Consider the following 9,453-nt stretch of genomic DNA (forward strand, 5'->3'; position numbering starts at 1 on the left):
CATGAGTTTCTTCTTCATTGCCAGCCTAATGTGTTAAACAATTCAAATAACCGGAAGACAATTGAGAAGGGGGGTGAATCAGTTGTCACCAGATTACCAGAACCTTAAGCAATTAAAACTTTAATACCGAAACACAAAAGATCAATACCAGAATGCATAAAACAAATACCTAAATAGAAGATAAATCAATTAAACATAAACAATAATTAGAGAATAAATACCATCCACATGACACCAAGAATTGTACATGGAAAACCTGGTAAAGGGAAAAACCACGGTGGGAAGCCTACCCATAGTCAGATAATACTTCTACAATAGGTATGTGAATTACAATTGAGGGGCATGCACTTGTAGGAAGGCCAACATCCTATAGCACACTGCTCATCATAAAAGGAGTCTCACTGACTACATAGAAATCCAAACTACAATCTGAAAGAAGGAATGAACTGCAAAGATAGCATCTCCTATGTCTGAGTACAGTTCTGGTTAAGCTCAATATCAGAGGACTAAATCCTATTACATAAACCCAACTCGATCATCAATGATCGACCAAATCCTCTACCTGAATGATTATTACAATATTCGCTCCTATTACATTCCATATCCCATACCTATATGATCTACAATGAGATCTTACATCATATATATACAGACCCTCAACCACAAACAATAAGGTTGGCCACTAGACAATAAACAAACTACATAATTACAAAACATGTTGGCCTGAGACCAAACAAATAATATCCAGCCCATAAGACATCTTGGAAACACATCGAGAGGTCCAATCCACATGTTACATTAAGTCGGTCCATAACCTAGACAATACCGGGACCCAATTTAGGCCCACACATGCTAAAGCAAAGATCCCAATCAACTAAGTCTCGAAGATGATCACCATCAGCATCTTGAATCTCCACTAGAAGCCACACCAAAACCACTTATGCATAACATCAAAGATCTTCAACAAATCTTTGTCGATGAAACCCTCACCAGAACAACAAACCAGCCTTGCCAACATACAGGATAGCATCCGATCACCAAATCAAAACCAACTAACTAAACATGAACATGAATAAGCCAATTCCATAACCCAAACATACTGGAGCATACCGGATCATGATGATCCAATCCAACCAGAAACCAAACAACCTACCGGGACCAGAAGGATACCAGTAAATCAACCAAAATAGCTAGTGTTGACCTCAATGGAAAAACATCAATGCAACACATAATCAATTCTTCCAAATCGCCAACAATCTCCCCCTTTGGCATTGATCGCAACACTAGATGTGAAAAACATCCAAGTGCCAAGAAATGCCCAACACGTCGCCCCCAATGGAAGACATCCAACAATCTCACATACCAAGATATAGCAATGAAGTTCTAAAACAAAGACCAAACTCCCACTGTGAATGATATCTTTGTACAGCTCTATTTTTCACATATATTTATCCCCCTTTGACATCAATGCTAGAAATCTGACAAAAATATCAAAGTAAAAACAAAAGAACCATTGAATCATAAGGCTAACTACTCCCCCTGAGTAGTAGCATCCCCACATCAATGCCGGAATGAACAATATCTCTGATAATGCATACTGGACTAATGCCAAATAACATCAATCAACTCTTTGTCAGAGGGACAAAAACCCCTAATCTGTCTCTCAGGTACTCAAATGATTCTTTAGGCAAAGGTTTAGTGAAAATATCTGCAATCTTCTCTTTAGTGTTCACATAAACCAGTCTAACTTCATTTTCTTCCACCTTCTCCTTCAAAAAGTTATACTTGATAGATATGTGCTTTGTCTTAGAGTGAAATACCAAATTCATTGATATGTATATAGCAACAGAGTTATCACAATGAATAACTATTGGTCCAATGAAATTCACTTTAATAAACTTCAACATTTTCTTCATCCATAAAACTTGTGTACAGTTAGTAGCAGCAACAACATACTCATTTTCAATAGTAGATAAAGAAGTACATGATTGTTTCTTGCTGATCCATGAAACCAACTTCTTTCCAAAACATAAATCTCCACCGGAAGTTCTTTTCCAGTCATCAACATCACCTACCTAATCTGCATCTATATATGCACATAAAGTAAAGTCATCATCCTTAGGGTACCACAAACCATATTCATATGTACCTGGCAAGTATCTAAATATTCTTTTCACTACACTCTCATGATTTTCTCTAGGATCACTTTGATATCTATTTGCAATACAAACAACATTCATTATGTTGGGCCTATTCTGAGTCAAATATAGCAGACCTCCAATCATAGATTTGTATCTTGTAGGATTTACTGGTGCAGATTCATCTTTCCTTGTCAATTTCTCACTTGCAACCATAGGAGTACTTATCGATTTAGAGTCTACCATACCAAATTTATTCAACAATTCCCTAGCATACTTAGTTTGACAGATGAAAATACCTTTACGAGTCTGAGTAATCTGCAAACCTAAGAAAAAATTCATTTCCCCAATCATAGACATTTCAAATTCTTTGTCCATATTCTTAAAAAATTCCATGCACAACTTATCTTCACCTCCAAAAATAATGTCATCAACAAAAACTTCAATAATTAGTATATCATCATCAATGACCTTATAATATAGATTGTTGTCAGCATTACCTTTAGTGAAACCAAACTTTAAAAGATATTTATCTAACCTTGCATACAAAGCTCTAGGTGCCTGTTTCAATCCATATAAAGCTTTCCTTAACCCGCAAACCATGTTTTTATCATCTGAAAGTGAAAAAATATTAGGTTGCTCAATATAAACTTCCTCATCAAGATCCCCATTCAAAAAGGCACACTAAACATCCATGTGATAAACCTTGTAGTTCTTATGTGCAACATAGGCAAGAAATAATCTTACAACTTCAATCCTAGATACAGGTGCAAAAGTTTCACCATAATCAATTCCTTCCTTCTGAGAATATCCTTTACAAACCAATCTAGCTTTATTCCTTACAACTTGTCCATCTTCATTCAATTTATTCCTAAAAACCCATTTAGTTCCAATAACATTCTTATTTTTAGGTCGGGGAACTCATGTCCACGTGTTATTCTTCTCTATCTGATCTAATTCTTCTTCCATAGCTTTTATCCAACATTCATCTTTACATGCTTCAATTACTGATACTGGTTCAACTTGAGAAATTAAACATACATCATTAGTTGCCAATGATATCATCTCTCCTAATATAACATTTACTACCAAATATTCTAAAATACTTAACTGTAGGTGTATTGCCAAACCATAATTCATAAGGTGTCTTACCGGTTTCTCCTTTGATATGTACTCTGTTGAATGTATAGAGTGTTGTGCTCATTGCTTCTCTCCAGTAGATATGAGGTAGACTAGCTTCCATCATCATTGTTCTAGCAGCATCCAAGATAGTTATGTTCTTCCTTTCCACAACTCCATTCTACTGAGGTGTCTGGGGAGTAGAAAATTGTCTCCTTATACCGAGCTTCTCACAAAAATTATTAAACTCACCGGATGTGAATTCTCCACCATGATTCAACCTTAAGCATTTAATCTTCAATCATTTCTTTGTCTCAACTTCAACTTTAAAGATTTTAAACTTTTCAAAAGCCTTAGATTTCTCCCTTAGAAAAGTAACCCACATCATTCTAGAATAATGATCAATGATTAATATAAAATATTTATCACCTTGAAAACTTTTAACTCTAGCAGGGCCACACAAATTAGTATGAATAAGATCAAGAACATCATTAGATTTGTCTTGTATACTCTTGAAAGAGGTTATGACCTGTTTTTCCATTTGACATTCTTTACATACCGGATTATAGGGCTTCCCAATCTTATGTATATCTCTAACTGCCTTAGTTGAACTGATCTTTACAATGCAATCAAAATTCACATGACGCAGCCTTTTATGCCATAGCCAACTCTCATCAATTTGTGAAATTAAACATGTCTTCTCACCGGAATTGAAATGAAATATATTACCTTGTCTGTATATCGGTTGCAATCTCCAAACCAGATCTATTAATGATTTTGCATTTTCCATCCTTGAACTGTAATTAAAATCCCTTATCCACCAATTGACCTACACTCAAAAGATTATGCCTTAAACCTTCAACATGATAAACATTATCAGTATTATTCTTAACATCCAATGATGTAATTCATTTTCCCTTTATCATACATGCTTTGTCATCTCCAAATCTAACCAGACCGCCATCAAATTCTTGCAAAGATAGAAACTTCCTTTTATCTCTAGTCATATGATGTGAACATCCACTGTCAATTACCCATTCATCCTTACCTTCAATTTTAGTAGCAAGTGCCTTCTCTTCAGGGACATTCTCTTCCAGTGCTGGAACATCTTCCTTTATAGCCAAGAACACCCATTCCTTTCCATTTATAGAACAACTAACAGAGTCTTGTGTTGGTTCATCATCAGAATCAGTCATACCTTCCTCATCCGCTATGTAGCATGATTTATCTTTATTCTTCCTGTACTTATACTTGTTCTGATATCCAGGGTTAGGCTTAAAAGATCTTCTAGCTCTTTCTTCAAATCTTGAATTCCTTTCAGGACATCTAGATGCAAAATGACCTATCTTATTACATGCAAAACATTTAAAAGGTTCTTTTCCTTCATACTTACTTCCTACTAGTTCTTTAGGTACTCTTCTAGCAAATAGGGCTTCAAGTTGCTCAAATTCTTCATCTTCTCTCTTCATATCATCCAATTCCCTTGCATATAAAGCTTTCCAATCTTGCTTGCTGGTTGATGATGTAGATGCATGAAAAGTAGGTTCAGACTTCATAGCTCCAGAAGGTCCAAAATTTTCAAGCTCAAAAGAAGATAATTTCCCAACCAAGGTATCTCTATTGAAATAAGTATTAGCCATTGTTCTCAATTCATTGATTTCAGTAGCCTTCATCTTGTAAGCTAGTGGTAAATCTCTCAGAACTTTAGAAACTATTTCATCTTCACTCAGAGTTCCACCACAACATTGAATTCCCATAACAATTTCATTTACCCTTTCCATGAATACAGTAATCCTTTCATCTTCTTCCATCTTCAGGTTTTTATACCTCACCTGGTAACCATCAAGTTTAGAAATCTTCATAGTAGGGTCACCTTCATTAAGAGTCTCCAACTTGTCCCATATAGCCTTTGAAGATGATTTGTCAGTTGATACTATTATTTGCTGATCAGAAAGTGCACACAATAGGGCTTCTCTTTCTGTACAATTATTCTCAAGATCCTTATCCAAGTTTGCCGGAGGAGGGTTGCCAGATGCCGAATTATGAGTTGTAACACCATTCTCTATGATCTCCCAAATTTATTTACCAAGACATCTCAGATGAGTCTCCATCTGAATCTTCCATACTCTGTAATTTGTTCCATCAAGCCTAGGAATATCTCTCTGAAAGATAGTAGTAGATGAACCAGATGAACTTGAACTATTATTCACCATAGGATCTTCCTCAAGTGATTAAGCTTCTATAGAGAGGACCAAAGCTCTGATACCAATTGTTAGATAGTTCAAATAACTAGAAGACAACTGAGAGGGGGGGTGAATCAGTTGTCACCAGATTACTGGAACCTTAATAAATCAAAACTTTAATACCGGAACCCAAAAGATCAATACCAAAATGCATAAACCAAATACAGAAATAGTAGATAAACCAATTAAGCATAAACAATAATCAGAGAATAAATACCATCCACATGACACCAAGAATTGTACATGGAAAACCTGATAAAGGGAAAAATCATAGTGGGAAGCATACCCATAGTCAGATAATACTTCTGCAGTAAGTATGTGAATTATATTTGGGGGGCCTACACTTGGAGGAAGGCCAACAACCTAGAGCACACTGCTCACCACAAAAGGAGTCTCACCGACTACATAGAAATCCAGACTACAATCCGGAAGAAGGAATGAACTGCAAAGATATCATCTCCTATGCTTGAGTACAGTTCTGGTTAAGCTCAATACCGGAGGACTAAATCCTCTTCCATAAACCCAAATCGATCACCAATGATCAACCAAATCCTCTGCCTAAATGATTATTACATTATCTGCTCCTATTACATTCCATATCCCATACCTATATGATCTACAATGAGATATTACATCATATATATATAAACCCTCGACCACAAATAATAAGTTCGGCCACCAAACAATAAAAAAATTACATAATTACAAAACATGTCGGCCTAAGACCAAACAAATAATATCCAACCCATAAGACATCCTAGAAACACATCGAGAGGTCCAATCCACATGTTACATTAAGTTGATCCATAACCTAGACAATACCGGGACCCAATCTAGGTCCACACATGCTAAAGCAATGATCCCAATCAACTAAGTATCGAACATGATCACCATCAGCATCTCGAATATCCACTAGAAGCCGCACCAACACCACTTATGCATAATATCTAAGATCTTCAACAAAGCTTTGTCTATGAAACATTTGCCGAAATAACAAACCAAGCTTGCCAGCGTACAGGATAGCATCTGATCACCAGGTCAAAACCAACTGTCTGAACATGAACATGAATAAGCTAGTTCCATAACCCAAACATACTGGAGCATACCAGATCATGATGATCCAATCCAACCATAAACCAAACAACCTACTAGGACCAGAAGGATACAGATAAAACAACCAAAACAGCTAGTGTTGACATCAATGATAAAACATCAATGCAACACATAATCAATTCCTCCAAATGGCCAACATAATGCATTCCTCAGACCGGTCTTTCAGAGATTTGCCAATATTTTCTGCATTCTTCTTTTGGTCTTCAATATCCTTGGACATCCTCATAGTTAGGGCTTGCATTTCATTCTTCATGCCAGTATTCTCCTGACTCAGCTTTTGACATTATTCTTTAAGGGGGTTCTTTTCTTCATCATCCTGATTTTGTAAAAGTTCCTTCCTTCTAGCTTGAGAATATGACAACCTCTCTTGTAGGATAATAATGAATTCCTTTGCAGATTTCAACTCATCTTGCAACTTCAAGTTCTTCATCCTTTCAACATCATAGTCTTCAAGTGCTACTTCAAGTTGTTTCTCCATACTCATCTCCATGGATTCTGGATTCAGGATCTTCCTTAAGCTGTTAGACTTACTCCAAGGTACCAGGCTCTGATACCAATTGTTGGAATTCAAGAACACTGAGATGGGGGGGGGGGGGGGGTGAATCAGTGTTCTACCGGTGAGATCAATTTTAACCTTAATAACAAATTAATTTAGTAATCGACAACCATAAAAGAATATGACAATAAGTAGAAATGATGCCACCACAAGAACATACACCATAACACAGAGATTTATACGTGGAAAACCTCAAAGAGGAAAAACCACGGTGGGATTGGTGACCCACAATATCTATCCACTGGCCAAATGAATAAATATTAAAATAGGGCCCTGCACATGCAGGAAGGCCAACAACCTAGAGCACACTACTCATGACAAAAAGAGTCTCACTGACTACAAACACCAAATACTAGTTTACAAACAAAATTATGAACTCAAATAATGCATCTTCTATGCTGGATGAGTTTCGGTTCAAGCACTATCTGTACTGGTTTTCACTATGTCCTCCTTTACTGGTAACTTACTTCACATCCCAAGCCTCTAAACCAATAACCAAGACCGACTACATAATATTATATTCGAATTCAGCCGACCAACTTTGCTCACACAATATCACACCACTATATATTCCTTCTCTATGTATGTATATCCAAAATAACCTAACTAGAATGACTTAAATATCCTTCCCAAACATAAACATGAATGCCTTATGTTGGATTACACTGATATTACAACTTATTTACATGTCGGCCTAGACAAAAATAAATACATTAAACTTTGTGACCGATGTCGTTGAAATTTGCCGTGTAGACCTGCCGGATCAATCTCCTATGTCAGACTCATATACTAGTTCCAAGTTTGTCGGTTTCCCTTGTCTGCCGGATGACTTGAATGTCAGTTGCCAAATCATGAATACCGATGAGTACTGGTTAAGTGTCCAACCCAAAATGATGTGTGTTTCCATCAATGACAACACAACTAAACCGGATGAGTGTCAATTGCCAATATAAGTCTCACTCACTTACAATTTGATTACAATTTGAGGAAATACAATGAAATGAACTCTCAAGTAACATCTGACAATGCAAGAATGAATTCCAGTTAAGCATTGAATCTCTGACTATCTTTGCTCTGTTGAATACTCTGTTTCTGTCTCAGTTAGCTACCAGATTGTCTATAAGAGAAGTGTGAACGTGAAATTGTGCTCAATCACACCAAAATAAATCACCACACTTGTATTACCACCAAAAAAAATCGCCAAATCGATCTTATATATTCGGTCTTAACACAAAAATAATCTCCTTCAAGTCGACTTCAAGAAGTGTAATGTGTAGCTCCAAGTCAGTTTCAATCTCAAACAAAACATAACACCAGACGAAAAGAGTGTATTCACATGCTTCCTAAGGATCTTACCATTCATCAAGAACACAAAATCAACCACCAAAATTACTGCAATCATCAGAAATTATTCCAGACCAAAACATTACTGAAATACCATGTTTTACTGGTTAACTCCAGCTTCTGGCTAAAATAAATCATGACTGTTGGATCGAGTCTCCAAGAAGAGTTGTCATAAATGACAACCCTAGACCATAAATCAAGCATTGAAGATTACCGAATGAGTGTCAATTGCCAACAATATCCCCCTTTGGCATTGATGGCAACACCTGTGAAAAATGTCTAAGTGTTGAAACTTGTGAAACCTGTACACCGAATGAAAGAATGGAAGAATTATAAGGGTCCCCCTTAGATAAACAATCCAAAAATCTGCATTACACAAGACTGCACACTCCATACATAAAATTAGCCTGTGCATTTTTTACCTCATCTCTCCCCCTTTGACATCAATGCCAAAGATAGGTTGTGCATCAAAATTGCCTATACATATATACACATTCACCGAATGATCAAATCTATACATGTTTCAGGACATATGCATATGCTATCCTAAGGAACCCAAGATGTGTGTTCCATCTTGCCCACAACTTCTCCAAAATTGAAACAAAACCATTCGAAACATAAGTATGAAATTCTATATCTGCAATTCAGTAGGAGTCTCCTGAGACATGTTTTGAATGTAGTCCATCTTATGATATGATCTACATGAAATGTATTTTATTTCAAGTTTGATGATTTTAAATGTAAATGATGATTATGAATGCTATTCTTGATCAAACTTATGTGATGGATGCTTATATGTAATGCTTATGATTATGATGAAATGCTTATAATGATAAATGAATCTAAGTGCAAAGATGAAACTAAATGACCTTAATGGATAAAAAGAATTACAATGATAATGATCCTAATGCAAATAATAATGATGATATACTACATGATT

The sequence above is a fragment of the Cryptomeria japonica genome, chromosome 5, assembly GCF_030272615.1.
Source record: "Cryptomeria japonica chromosome 5, Sugi_1.0, whole genome shotgun sequence".
In the NCBI taxonomy this organism is placed as follows: Eukaryota; Viridiplantae; Streptophyta; class Pinopsida; order Cupressales; family Cupressaceae; genus Cryptomeria; species Cryptomeria japonica.